Source organism: Bufo bufo, chromosome 2 (genome assembly GCF_905171765.1).
Source record: "Bufo bufo chromosome 2, aBufBuf1.1, whole genome shotgun sequence".
NCBI lineage: Eukaryota > Metazoa > Chordata > Amphibia > Anura > Bufonidae > Bufo > Bufo bufo.
Window position 1 is genome coordinate 108,066,773 of NC_053390.1, and position 14,820 is coordinate 108,081,592.

Consider the following 14,820-nt stretch of genomic DNA (forward strand, 5'->3'; position numbering starts at 1 on the left):
TTATACTTTTGCAGAATCAGTGCCTGCTGCCTGGTTCCGTGAAACATCCGACCGGTTCTGGAATTCAGGTAATGGAATTTTTGCATTTAAATTTTATTTTCTATTAAACTCCTTGTGAGATTTAATACTTATTCTGTTATATTTCATCTCATTTCATTTGTTTCTACAGTGATTCCAGGAAGGCCAACTTTGGCCAAAGTGGTCGTGGCTGGAACATCGCTCATTGTCATCGTCCTGGGGCTCGGACTGTGGCTATTCATCTACGTTTAGTAAGTTTATACTCATATATTTGTGGGACTTTTATGGAGACTTGGATAGAGACTGGTTATTTAATTCCCCCATGTTTTCAGCTCAGGTTAGAGACATCATATTTTAGCACGATGAGGGCAACATGATTTACACCCATGGTTAAGCTCAGGTATAGGGTGGTAAGCAATTGAGAATGTCACTTTATATGGAAGTCCGGGACTATGATATGGATTCCCATGCCCCACACATTGTCCTTTATCAAATATAACTTTTTGTTGTCCTAAAACTTTTTGAGAATTTATATTTTTTTTTTTTCATTTCTAGTCGTAAATTTCATCCTGAATATCTGCAAGTCGAGGAGGAGCTCTTTAAGGGCAAACGAGTGATGAGGCCCGACTCACCAACCGGATTGCTTTCAATGATGCTGCGAAAACCAGGTAAGACTAGTTCTATAACTAGGAGAGGCTAAGTGCCACCCTGCAATTTTATCATCTGACATTTCACCTTTTGCTTCCAATATCCATTTTGAATTCCTAATTCAATTTTTTATTTTATTTTCATAGTTCCTAAGAAATATCATGCTGTGAAAAAGCATAGGGACATTGAAGAAGGTGATGACGAAGAAGAACAACGTCGTGCCTTGTCAGATTGGTTGATAGCAGCATCTAACTACATGGTGGAAAACGAGCAGGAAACAGAGGAGAGTGAAGATGACAGTGCCGCTGATGAGGGTGTGAAAAGTAAGGCAGTGAAAAAATATGTGGCTAAGAGAGTGAAGAAACTGACCAATCAATTAAAAGATAAGACAGTTGCCATAAAGAAGGAGGTCAAGCAGGCCAAAAACATCATGGCCACCAAGACCAAAAACATCAAGGTCAAGGAGGCCAAAAACATCCTGGCCAAGAAGACCCGAAACATCCTGGCCAAGAAGACCAAAAACATCAAGGTCAAGGAGGCCAAAAATATGGCAAAGAAGACCAAAAACATCATGGTCAAGAAGATCAAAAAGCTCAAGAGACGAAAGTAACATCATCGTCTTGCCACAGTAACATCTCATTGCTAAAGCTTAAAACATCTATTCCATCTGAATATTTCGACCACACCCCAGGACATCAGAGGTATATGCACCATCTCTTAAAGCTGTCCTTCAGAAAGCCGCTCATCCACCATCTTTTTCTATCCAAAAAGACTAAAAACATCATGGTTAAAGAGGTCAATAACATCATGGCCAAGTAGACCACTAACATCAAGGTCCAGAAGGCTAGAAACATCATGGCCAAAAAGACCAATAACATCATGGTCTTCATCTTACCCAGTAACACCATATTATCTTTAAAAATTAAAATAAAAATGAAAAAAATAAAAAATAAAATCTTAACTGGTCTGTGTGTTCAGTCCTTGATAGACCTTTGTCATCACATCCCATAGCTAAGTGTACACTAATGGTCACACTGGGTTTACCCTAATGGTAATTGGACCAGTCATCTTGGCTGGGACTATAAAGTCCACGCTAGGACCGTGCAGTGCACCCTCGGCACATGTGGAGTAGTTTTATTTGTGACAGGGCTAGGACAATGGTATCTACGGCATATCTATGTGGGTGTACTGCACTATGCAGGCTCAGGATTAAAGTTTCAGCAGACACGACACCTTTGATGCCTGGTCCTATAAATCAATTAGAGGAGGGAGAGTCTAGCTGTGCAGATGGGAGGAGCTAAGGAACAGCAAGAGTCTGTCCTTGGTGCACTTTAGGCCTCCTTTGCATATTTTTTGAAGATTACATTTCTCAATAACACCACTATTAATCACTTGGGACATCCCTATCAGGCATTGTGTATGGTTTAATAGTGTTAGTCCTGGTGACATGTCCTATCTTTTGCAACATGTCTGCAGGGATCCAGATCTACACACTTCCACAAAACGGACATAGCTGTTTGAATGCACCTTAACTTTTAACATGGATATCTCAGTTATAGCATCTCAGTGTGTAGTACTACGGAGGTGGCATTATCATTTTTACACCTAGCTACTGTCTCAAATGGTTTGAAAAAAGAATGTCATCTGATACCGTGCCTTAATAATATTGTTATGCAACTTTTTTTTACATATAATGTGCCTGGTTGTCCAGCAGGTGGCAGTGTATCTGGCAAGAGTACCTTTGGATAGAATGGAACTTACCATTCCATTCTTCCCCCTTTTGGCAGAAGTGGGCTAGTCCTGCTTCCTACCAAGGAAAGGGTTGCAGAAAGCTTTATAGGGAGTGGAATTTAGAGTACAATGGGTGCAGACATGGTGCAGTGAGGGGAGCGATCCCCCTTCTAGCTGCAGGAGCCCCGGAAAGCAGCTTGTAAAGCTCCCTGGCTCCAGGCAGTTTACAGACAGAGTATTACGAGGGGTCCACAGCCAAAACCCCACTCAACGGTATCAAAACTGCTAGAAAGTCCAGTAACCAGACTGAAGCCAGAAATTAGCACAGCAGCAGAGAGATAAAGCAAAGTATTCAAGTTAACCTGCAGTTTACCCTTAGCCTGCTGGAGCCAAGAGAAAGATCACATATTATGCAAAAGTACGCTCCAGCTCACCTGTACCTTTTTTGTACCAGACGTGCACAGTTATAGTCTGATTTCCAACTTTTTATAATCCATTAAGTAAAAACCAGCACCGTCCTTAAAAGCTGTGACGATCCTTTATTCTTGAGTACAGCAAGAACATACAAATAATCATGGCACCCCGACTGTAAACGTGTTTTAGACAAACTACATGTCCTTAATCATTACCAAAATTATTAAGGACACGTAGTTGGTTCGAAACGCGTTTACAGTTGGGGCGCCTTGATAATTTCAATGTGCTTGCTGTACTCAAGAATAAACAATCGTCACAGCTTTTAAGAACGGTGCTTGTTTTTTAGTGTATGAAAGATCACATATTGTTTGGGTGACACAAGTTTATTGTAAGTTTATCCAACTAAAACCGTTAAACTTCACCAAGTATGGACTCTACTTACTCCACAAACTACGACTCCTTTGTTGCTACGGAGGCTAAGCCCGGGGAGGAAAACAGTATCCAGGTAGGAGCACCGTGACACAAACTATAAGGATCGTAACATACCACCTGTCATCCTAAACACTGGGAATCGATCACTCTGGGGGGTGGCCCGTTGTAGGTGAAATTTCAGATCTCTTATACAGAGTCTTTATTTATGAGATCTGACCATGCACTTCAAAGTTATCATGGACATCCCTACTCAAGGAAAATTTCTGTTCCGAACTGTTAACAACCACAAAGGAGAACTGTAATTCCCAGCTGTGGGATAAAGGTTTGAGTTATGGCTGGCCAGGACGAGTCAAATATGGGGCCGGGTTGCCAACTATCCAGACATTTCTGGACAGTCCATAAAAATAAGTGACTTTCTTCCTCTGTCCTTGAAAAAAAATAGATATATCCATGATTTTTTTGATGGAAAGATTGACTAGATAATTTTGGTGGTAATTATCATCATTTCACAGCTCTCAGTAAATGCTGGCAATGAGTTCTTGTCAGTATATGAAGCTATAGACGTGTAATACTTATAATCCTTACCATTCATTCTAGTTTAACAATTTGTCCGTAAAAAATGTTGGCTCTCCGTAATTTTGGGATATGTTCTCCAAAAAAAGAAAAATTTTGGTTGGCAACCCTGGTATGGAGTGTATGTAGTTTTAGCAATTCCCTCTCACTGCAGTAAAGCCACCTCAGCCTTAAACGGCAAATACCTTACTGACTTCAGTGCCTTGCAAATTCTGGACCTTTCTTTCTTTCTCTCTTTTCCTGGAGTGCTATAAAAGTAGAGAGTTCTTTCTCTCAGTAGATAATCCTCAGAGATAGTGATTCTCTGGAACTTTAGCCTTGTCTTATGAGCAACAGAGCACATGTCAGAGCTCTTATTTCCTATGGTAACTACTCTCTAGGCTCAGCTAGGGGCAGACCCATATCCCATACCTAACTTCCTGCAGGGGCTAAGTCAGGATTATTAAACCCGACTGATCCATACAGCGATATGCTGGTACATTTCAAGATATTAACATGTTACATAACATTATAAAACACGACATAACAAGAAAAGTTTGCAAGTACCCTATTTTGGGGGTACTGCACAAATAGCAAAGTTATAGACAAGTTGTTTAGTCACTAAAAAGTTGCTAATAAAATTGTCATGCAATGTAAGTTTTTGTGTAGCCTCAACTGTGCCTGCATACACCCCTAAAGTGTGACAACTGCAATACAAAAGAATACCCCCAAAAGTACTGGGCACAAATTGCATGTCTAGTATTTCTAAGGGTATATTCCCTAAAGGCAGATTTGTTCATTTTACAACTGTACTATTCATCTGGGTGTGAGTCATGTAGTGGGGACCCTTGTCCTAGCAGAGTAGGTGCTTGACGGAGGTTTAAGCAAGAGTAGGGGTTACTAAGTTGTGAGGTTACAAATATGGCTTAGGTATTTGAAGACTGTAGGTTTCTTATGGGGGAGGATAGCTCTAAGGAGGGAATGGATAGGGGCTCGGGGGGTTTGAGGGTGTTTGTTTTCTTATTGAGGGAGTATATCTAAGGAAGAAGAGGATAGGATTTTATGGGACATTTGGCAATTTTATTTTCCTTCATTAGGATTTGGGTAAGGTTGGGAGGAAGGGTCCTTGAAGGCATCAGATCTGAAGGTAATACACAATATATTATTGGAGTCTGGAACGGAGTGCACCAAAATGCATTCCGTTTTGTTGCATTCCCATGACACACATAACAGCACTGCAAGCAGCGTTTTTGAGTGTGTCATGAGATACTGATCAAGACGGATCCGGCATGAAACACAATGTAAGTCAATTGTGCAGGATCCGTTTTTTTTCAAACACAAAAAAAATATTGATGTGGCACCAGTAGTATTATATACTGGATGTGTTTTTGCTGATCCCCTGGTGAATCCATCAGAACAGACATTTTGTATCGCTGACTGTGGCAATAAACCGTCATCTTCAATTGGTTTTCTAGAACAGAGCAGTATCATAAACCTGGTCAATCTGGGCTCCTGCATAGGGCCATATGGTTCAGGGGCAGCAGTGAAATAGGTGAAGAAGGTGGATTTTTCTCTCCTTTTGGTAGTTTTTTCTCCATAAGAGCTCATTCATTATACCTGTTCACATATGAGGCCAGTGCATGATTTTTGGCTGCATTTGATATTGAAAAAGACAGGAAAAATGCTGCAAAACTCGAAATATGATAAAACCATAGATGTGAAATAGCACCCTATGTTAAACCACGCCCCCAAAGCCACTCCCATTTTAGCCATATAAACTTGGGAGGTAGTTTTTCTTTCTGAAAACTGGCAACCCTAGGTGGAGCATAGCATGAAAGGGGTGGGCTACCTTCAAAGAGGCTAGGACTTTTAAAAGGGAGCATGGCAGTTAAAATAACATTCTGATAGTGCAGCCTGCAGGGCACATCACTGCTCTCAGAAGAGTCATCTGAGGCTCTCAGTCCCCAATGCAAAATCTGCAATAATATCTCTCATTTCTGCCTGGAATAGCTATCTCTATATGGAAATTGATATATTGGGTCGTTTTCAACCACACATGTCTCCAGGGACATCAGAATGTCTCAGTAGTGCAGCCTCAGGCTTTGCTCGATGTGTGAGCATTGATGTGGATGGCAAAAAACATAGGTCATAGAATGGGCCTCATTTATAAAAATGTCTTAAAAAAATAAATCAAGGCTGTGCTGTGATTGATCACTATGGGTGACAGCCCTGTGTATGTCTGCTTTAACCTGCTGCTGAATGGCTAAAGTGGTTATACCATGTGACCATGGCAGCCAATCAGAGGCTTGCCTGGTGATTGATGATGTCACAATGCCCCCCGAGCCTATAAAAAGGCGTGCGCGGCAGCAGGGGGCAACCATTTCTCACTTGGTTTTGAGAAAGCGACTTTGCAATGAGGATCACAGTGATTGTCTTCATTATTTTTTCTCTCATTGTCCAAGGACATGGGAGACCACTGCCAGGACCAGGTAAGGGATGATCAAATTAGCGCCTTACTGCCCCAGACCTCCACGGATGCTTATTGCACACACACACACACACACCCACCCATCCCCCATTTACTGCCCTAAACCTTATAATAACCCCTTAGGGCCCTTTATATGGTGGAATTTGCAATTTTGGCACAAACATGACACAAAAATTCCAGAGACAGATGCGTGTCTGCCTCCCATTGTTGCAGCCCAACAGTTTAAAGCCATGACAGTGCCAAAAAGAGACATATCCCTTCTTGGTGCAGTGCGGACAGACATTGCTTGAAGCCACAATAGGTGTCCGCTCGCGGTTTAGCTCCATTCAGTGCTGCTAAGCTGCGAGTTGGCTCGTTGCATCCAAAGCGAAGGGCGCGTAAAAATCTGCTCTGTGAATTTACCCTTAGGGCTTATTCACACTACATTTACATAAAGGTTTAACTAAGGTTCAGTAGGGAAGTGTTGTCAATAAGATGCTAAACACAAGAACAAGGAGACAGACCCTGAAATTAGCTGGGGGTAAGATCAGGAGCAATGTCAGGAAATAATATTTTACTGAAAGAGTGGTTGAAGCTTGGAACAAACTTCCAGCAGATGTGGTTGGGAAATCTACAGTAAGTGAATTTAAACATGCCTGGGCTATCCTAACATAAAAAAAGAAATAATATAAGGGCAGACTAGATGGACCAGGTGGTCTTTTTCTGCCGTCACTCTTCTATGTTTCTATGGTTCATCGTAAACTTTTTCTTTTTGAGGATCCAAATATTCCGGGGGTCCATCCCCTGATGAGGAGACTGCCTGGCAAAGAGGGTAAGTGTCCGCTCAAATGGACCAATAATCTAATGCATATACAGATATATAAGACCCAAGCTCCTTTTATAATCAATGTCAATGTAGATCTGGCAAATAATTACACACCACCCACTGGACCATCATAGAATGCCTCTGACGTTTACTGCCGTTACGTGGATTTGCTACTTATTTTATAACTTTTTTTTTTATACTTTTGCAGAATCAGTGCCTGCTGCCTGGTTCCGTGAAACATCCGACCGGTTCTGGAATTCAGGTAATGGAATTTTTGCATTTAAATTTTATTTTCTATTAAAACTCCTTGTGAGATTTAATACCTATTCTGTTATTTTTCATCTCATTTCATTTGTTTCTACAGTGATTCCAGGAAGGCCAACTTTGGCCAAAGTGGTCGTGGCTGGAACATCGCTCATTGTCATCGTCCTGGGGCTCGGACTGTGGCTATTCATCTACGTTTAGTAAGTTTATACTCATATATTTGTGGGACTTTTATGGAGACTTGGATAGAGACTGGTTATTTAATTCCCCTATGTTTTCAGCTCAGGTTAGAGACATCATATTTTAGCACGATGAGGGCAACATGATTTAGACCCATGGTTAAGCTCAGGTATAGGGTGGTAAGCAATTGAGAATGTTACTTTATATGGAAGTCCGGGACTATGATATGGATTCCATGCCCCACACATTGTCCTTTATCAAATATAACTTTTTGTTGTCCTAAAACTTTTTGAGAATTTATATTATTTTTTTTCATTTCTAGTCGTAAATTTCATCCTGAATATCTGCAAGTCGAGGAGGAGCTCTTTAAGGGCAAACGAGTGATGAGGCCCGACTCACCAACCGGATTGCTTTCAATGATGCTGCGAAAACCAGGTAAGACTAGTTCTATAACTAGGAGAGGCTAAGTGCCACCCTGCAATTTTATCATCTGACATTTCACCTTTTGCTTCCAATATCCATTTTGAATTCCTAATTCAATTATTTTTTTTATTTTCATAGTTCCTAAGAAATATCATTCTGTGAAAAAGCATAGGGACATTGAAGAAGGTGATGACGAAGAAGAACAACGTCGTGCCTTGTCAGATTGGTTGATAGCAGCATCTAACTACATGGTGGAAAACGAGCAGGAAACAGAGGAGAGTGAAGATGACAGTGCCGCTGATGAGGGTGTGAAAAGTAAGGCAGTGAAAAAATATGTGGCTAAGAGAGTGAAGAAACTGACCAATCAATTAAAAGATAAGACAGTTGCCATAAAGAAGGAGGTCAAGCAGGCCAAAAACATCATGGCCACCAAGACCAAAAACATCAAGGTCAAGGAGGCCAAAAACATCCTGGCCAAGAAGACCCAAAACATCATGGCCAAGAAGACCAAAAACATCAAGGTCAAGGAGGCCAAAAATATGGCAAAGAAGACCAAAAACATCATGGTCAAGAAGATCAAAAAGCTCAAGAGACGAAAGTAACATCATCGTCTTGCCACAGTAACATCTCATTGCTAAAGCTTAAAACATCTATTCCATCTGAATATTTCGACCACACCCCAGGACATCAGGGGTATACGCACCATCTCTTAAAGCTCTCCTTCAGAAAGCCGCTCATCCACCATCTTTTTCTATCCAAAAAGACTAAAAACATCATGGTCAAAGAGGTCAATAACATCATGGCCAAGTAGACCACTAACATCAAGGTCCAGAAGGCTAGAAACATCATGGCAAAAAAGACCAATAACACCATGGTCTTCATCTTACCCAGTAACACCATATTATCTTTAAAAATTAAAATAAAAATGAAAAAAAATAAATAAAAATCTTAACTGGTCTGTGTGTTCAGTCCTTGATAGACCTTTGTTATCACATCCCATAGCTAAGTGTACACTAATGGTCACACTGGGTTTACCCTAATGGTAATTGGACCAGTCATCTTGGCTGGGACTATAAGTCCACGCTAGGACCGTGCAGTGCACCCTCGGCACATGTGGAGTAGTTTTATTTGTGACAGGGCTAGGACAATGGTATCTACGGCATATCTATGTGGGTGTACTGCACTATGCAGGCTCAGGATTAAAGTTTCAGCAGACACGACACCTTTGATGCCTGGTCCTATAAATCAATTAGAGGAGGGAGAGTCTAGCTGTGCAGATGGCAGGAGCTAAGGAACAGCAAGAGTCTGTCTTTGGTGCACTTTAGGCCTCCTTTGCATATTTTTTGAAGATTACATTTCTCAATAACACCACTATTAATCACTTGGGACATCCCTATCAGGCATTGTGTATGGTTTAATAGTGTTAGTCCTGGTGACATGTCCTATCTTTTGCAACATGTCTGCAGGGATCCAGATCTACACACTTCCACAAAACGGACATAGCTGTTTGAATGCACCTTAACTTTTAACATGGATATCTCAGTTATAGCATCTCAGTGTGTAGTACTACGGAGGTGGCATTATCATTTTTACACCTAGCTACTGTCTCAAATGGTTTGAAAAAAGAATGTCATCTGATACCGTGCCTTAATAATATTGTTATGCAACTTTTATTACATATAATGTGCCTGGTTGTCCAGCAGGTGGCAGTGTATCTGGCAAGAGTACCTTTGGATAGAATGGAACTTACCATTCCATTCTTCCCCCTTTTGGGCAGAAGTGGGCTAGTCCTGCTTCCTACCAAGGAAAGGGTTGCAGAAAGCTTTATAGGGAGTGGAATTTAGAGTACAATGGGTGCAGACATGGTGCAGTGAGGGGAGCGATCCCCCTTCTAGCTGCAGGAGCCCCGGAAAGCAGCTTGTAAAGCTCCCTGGCTCCAGGCAGTTTACAGACAGAGTATTACGAGGGGTCCACAGCCAAAACCCCACTCAACGGTATCAAAACTGCTAGAAAGTCCAGTAACCAGACTGAAGCCAGAAATTAGCACAGCAGCAGAGAGATAAAGCAAAGTATTCAAGTTAACCTGCCAGTTTACCCTTAGCCTGCTGGAGCCAAGAGAAAGATCACATATTATGCAAAAGTACGCTCCAGCTCACCTGTACCTTTTTTGTACCAGACGTGCACAGTTATAGTCTGATTTCCAACTTTTTATAATCCATTAAGTAAAAACCAGCACCGTCCTTAAAAGCTGTGACGATCCTTTATTCTTGAGTACAGCAAGAACATACAAATAATCATGGCACCCCGACTGTAAACGTGTTTTAGACAAACTACATGTCCTTAATCATTACCAAAATTATTAAGGACACGTAGTTGATTCGAAACGCGTTTACAGTTGGGGCGCCTTGATAATTTCAATGTGCTTGCTGTACTCAAGAATAAACAATCGTCACAGCTTTTAAGAACGGTGCTTGTTTTTAGTGTATGAAAGATCACATATTGTTTGGGTGACACAAGTTTATTGTAAGTTTATCCAACTAAAACCGTTAAACTTCCCCAAGTATGGACTCTACTTACTCCACAAACTACGACTCCTTTGTTGCTACGGAGGCTAAGCCCGGGGAGGAAACAGTATCCAGGTAGGAGCACCGTGACACAAACTATAAGGATCGTAACATACCACCTGTCATCCTAAACACTGGGAATCGATCACTCTGGGGGGTGGCCCGTTGTAGGTGAAATTTCAGATCTCTTATACAGAGTCTTTATTTATGAGATCTGACCATGCACTTCAAAGTTATCATGGACATCCCTACTCAAGGAAAATTTCTGTTCCGAACTGTTAACAACCACAAAGGAGAACTGTAATTCCCAGCTGTGGGATAAAGGTTTGAGTTATGGCTGGCCAGGACGAGTCAAAATATGGGGCCGGGTTGCCAACTATCCAGACATTTCTGGACAGTCCATAAAATAAGTGACTTTCTTCCTCTGTCCTTGAAAAAAAATAGATATATCCATGATTTTTTTGATGGAAAGATTGACTAGATAATTTTGGTGGTAATTATCATCATTTCACAGCTCTCAGTAAATGCTGGCAATGAGTTCTTGTCAGTATATGAAGCTATAGACGTGTAATACTTATAATCCTTACCATTCATTCTAGTTTAACAATTTGTCCGTAAAAAATGTTGGCTCTCCGTAATTTTGGGATATGTTCTCCAAAAAAAGAAAAATTTTGGTTGGCAACCCTGGTATGGAGTGTATGTAGTTTTAGCAATTTCCCTCTCACTGCAGTAAAGCCACCTCAGCCTTAAACGGCAAATACCTTACTGACTTCAGTGCCTTGCAAATTCTGGACCTTTCTTTCTTTCTCTCTTTTCCTGGAGTGCTATAAAAGTAGAGAGTTCTTTCTCTCAGTAGATAATCCTCAGAGATAGTGATTCTCTGGAACTTTAGCCTTGTCTTATGAGCAACAGAGCACATGTCAGAGCTCTTATTTCCTATGGTAACTACTCTCTAGGCTCAGCTAGGGGCAGACCCATATCCCATACCTAACTTCCTGCAGGGGCTAAGTCAGGATTATTAAACCCGACTGATCCATACAGCGATATGCTGGTACATTTCAAGATATTAACATGTTACATAACATTATAAAACACGACATAACAAGAAAAGTTTGCAAGTACCCTATTTTGGGGTACTGCACAAATAGCAAAGTTATAGACAAGTTGTTTAGTCACTAAAAAGTTGCTAATAAAATTGTCATGCAATGTAAGTTTTTGTGTAGCCTCAACTGTGCCGGCATACACCCCTAAAGTGTGACAACTGCAATACAAAAGAATACCCCCAAAAGTACTGGGCACAAATTGCATGTCTAGTATTTCTAAGGGTATATTCCCTAAAGGCAGATTTGTTCATTTTACAACTGTACTATTCATCTGGGTGTGAGTCATGTAGTGGGGACCCTTGTCCTAGCAGAGTAGGTGGCTTGACGGAGGTTTAAGCAAGAGTAGGGGTTACTAAGTTGTGAGGTTACAAATATGGCTTAGGTATTTGTCATGGTCTTACCTTCTTGCTGTTCTCCTTCGTTTGACATGTGCTGGCGGCCATCTTGGTTTCTGGGTTTCTTGTAGCCTTCCACCCTGCGGCTCCTCCTTCCCACTGGGAGGAGCTGGATGCCTAGCTCATATATATAGGAGGTCTGTGGCTTCAGTTCCTTGCTTGGTCCTCCTGTGTTCACATGCTTCTAAGACTGCTGCTGCTTCTGGTTCCTGATCCTGGTTTCGTCTGACTACCCTGCTGGTTCCTGATCCTGGCTTCGTCTGACTACCCTGCTGGTTCCTGATCCTGGCTTCGTCTGACTACCCTGCTGGTTCCTGATCCTGGCTTCGTCTGACTACCCTGCTGGTTCCTGATCCTGGCTTCGTCTGACTACCCTTCTGGTTCCTGACCCCTGGCCTCTCAAAGACTCTGCTTCGGTTTCACCATCCGTTTGGACTTTTGCTTTACAGCTTTATTTTCAATAAAGCCTTCTTATTTTCACTTATCTCTTGTTGTACGTCTGGTTCATGGTTCCGTGACATTAGGACCAAGCCATGAATTCTGACGGTACAGGGCCATCCTCGCTACCCATGCTGGTTGCCAGACTTGATCAGCAGGATCACCTGTTGGGTCGGTTCGCTGTGGCGTTGCTAACCCTGCTTGAACGCACGGCTCATTTCGCTCCCGTTGCCGATGGGTCGGTTGTCGCTCCTACTGCCGCTCCGGTTGTTGCGCCAGAGTCTACCCCGACACCTGTTGTTGCGCCTGCGGTGTTTCGGGGTATGACCGGTTCTGCCCCTCTTCCACAGCGGTTTGGGGGAGAGCCAACTCAGTGCCGAGGTTTCCTTAACCAGGTGGGCATTTATTTCGAGTTGCTGCCACATGCCTTTCCTACTGAGAGATCAAAGGTGGGCTTCTTGATCTCGCTGCTCTCGGACAAGGCCTTGGCCTGGGCCAGCCCTTTATGGGAGAACAACAATCCGGTGGTTGCCGAGTTTTCCGGTTTTGTTGCTTCTCTTCGGAAGGTATTCGATGTGCCGGCTCGTGCTGCCTCTGCTGCGAAGCTCCTTATGTCCATCAGACAGGGTTCACGATCCGTAGCTGAATACGCCATTCAGTTTCGTACCCTGGCAGCAGAGGTGGGCTGGAATAATGAGGCTCTGGTCGCTGCTTTCTCTCATGGTCTCTCGGATGCCTTGAAGGATGAGGTTGCAGCTAAGGACCTACCAGTGGAGCTCGAGTCTCTTATTTCTTTCCTGATTTTGATTGACACCAGACTCAGGGAGAGACCTTCCTTTAAGGAGAGCCTGCGGAGGTCTTCTAACAGATTGGCGCCTACGTTTGCTGTCCCACCCGTGCCTCCCTCTCCTCCCACGCCTCCTGGGGATGACTTGTCTGGGGGTGAACCCATGCAGCTGGGGTTTGCTCGCCTGTCCGAGGGGGAGAGGGTACTCCGGAGACGCGAGGGCCGATGCATGTACTGTGGTCTCGGTGGGCATTTTCGGTTGGCATGTCCGAACCGTCCGGGAAAACGCTCGCACCTGAGATCCTGTCGGGGGCAGATCTTGGGTGGAGTCTCCTCGTCCCCGGTTTCCCGTGTTGACAAACCACTGATCACTGTTGTCCTCTCCTGGGTCGGGGGCTCGGTGACGACCCAGGCGTTGGTGGACTCTGGTGCTGGTGGTTTGTTCATTGATAGTGTGTTCGCTGCCGCCAATTCCATTCCTCTGCAGGCTCGAGGTTCCCCACTGGCTCTTGAGGCGATAGACGGCAGACCCCTTCTGCCGCCCACACGTGACTCATGAGACCCTTCCAGTGGGGATAGCCATTGGTGCCGTTCACAGAGAGTCGGTCTGCCTCCAGGTTATTTCGTCTCCACACTACTCGGTGGTCTTGGGGTACCCCTGGCTCCAGAAGCATAATCCGACTTTCGATTGGAGATCGGCCGAGATCCTCTCGTGGTCACCGCAGTGTGGGGCTAGTTGCATCCATGGGTCTGTCAAGTTGCTGTGTACTTCCTCGGACTCTCTGTTGCCTCCTGAATACGAGGAGTACCGGGATGTATTCGATAAGGTGCGCGCGGTTGCCCTACCTCCGCACCGCCCATACGATTGTGCCATAGAGTTACAACCTGGTGCCGTTCCTCCTCGTGGCAAAGTCTATCCACTGTCGGTAGCGGAGAATGAGGCCATGGAGGAGTACGTGAGGGAGGCGCTTTCACGCGGACACATTCGCAAATCCTCGTCCCCGGCAGGGGCTGGATTTTTCTTTGTGAAAAAGAAGGGCGGTGAGTTGAGGCCTTGCATCGATTACAGGGGTCTCAATCGCATCACGATCAAGAACGCTTACCGGATACCCTTGATTTCCGAGCTGTTCGATCGCCTTAAAGGGGCCACGGTCTTTACCAAACTCGACCTGAGGGCGGCATATAACCTGGTAAGGATCAAGGCGGGCGATGAGTGGAAGACCGCGTTTAACACCAGGACCGGTCATTATGAATCCTTGGTTATGCCCTTTGGGTTGTGCAATGCCCCCGCAGTCTTTCAGGAATTCATCAACGATGTTTTCCGTGACCTGTTGCAGCAGTGTGTGGTGGTCTATTTGGATGACATCTTGGTATATTCTGAATCCATGGAGGCCCACATTCTGGATGTCAGACGAGTGTTGCAACGGTTACGAGAGAACAAGCTGTTCGGTAAGCTTGAGAAATGCGAATTTCACCGATCCCAGGTAACCTTCTTAGGTTACATCATTTCCGCTGAGGGGTTCTCCATGGATCCTGAGAAGGTTTCGGCTGTCTTACAGTGGCCCCAGCCCAGTGGTC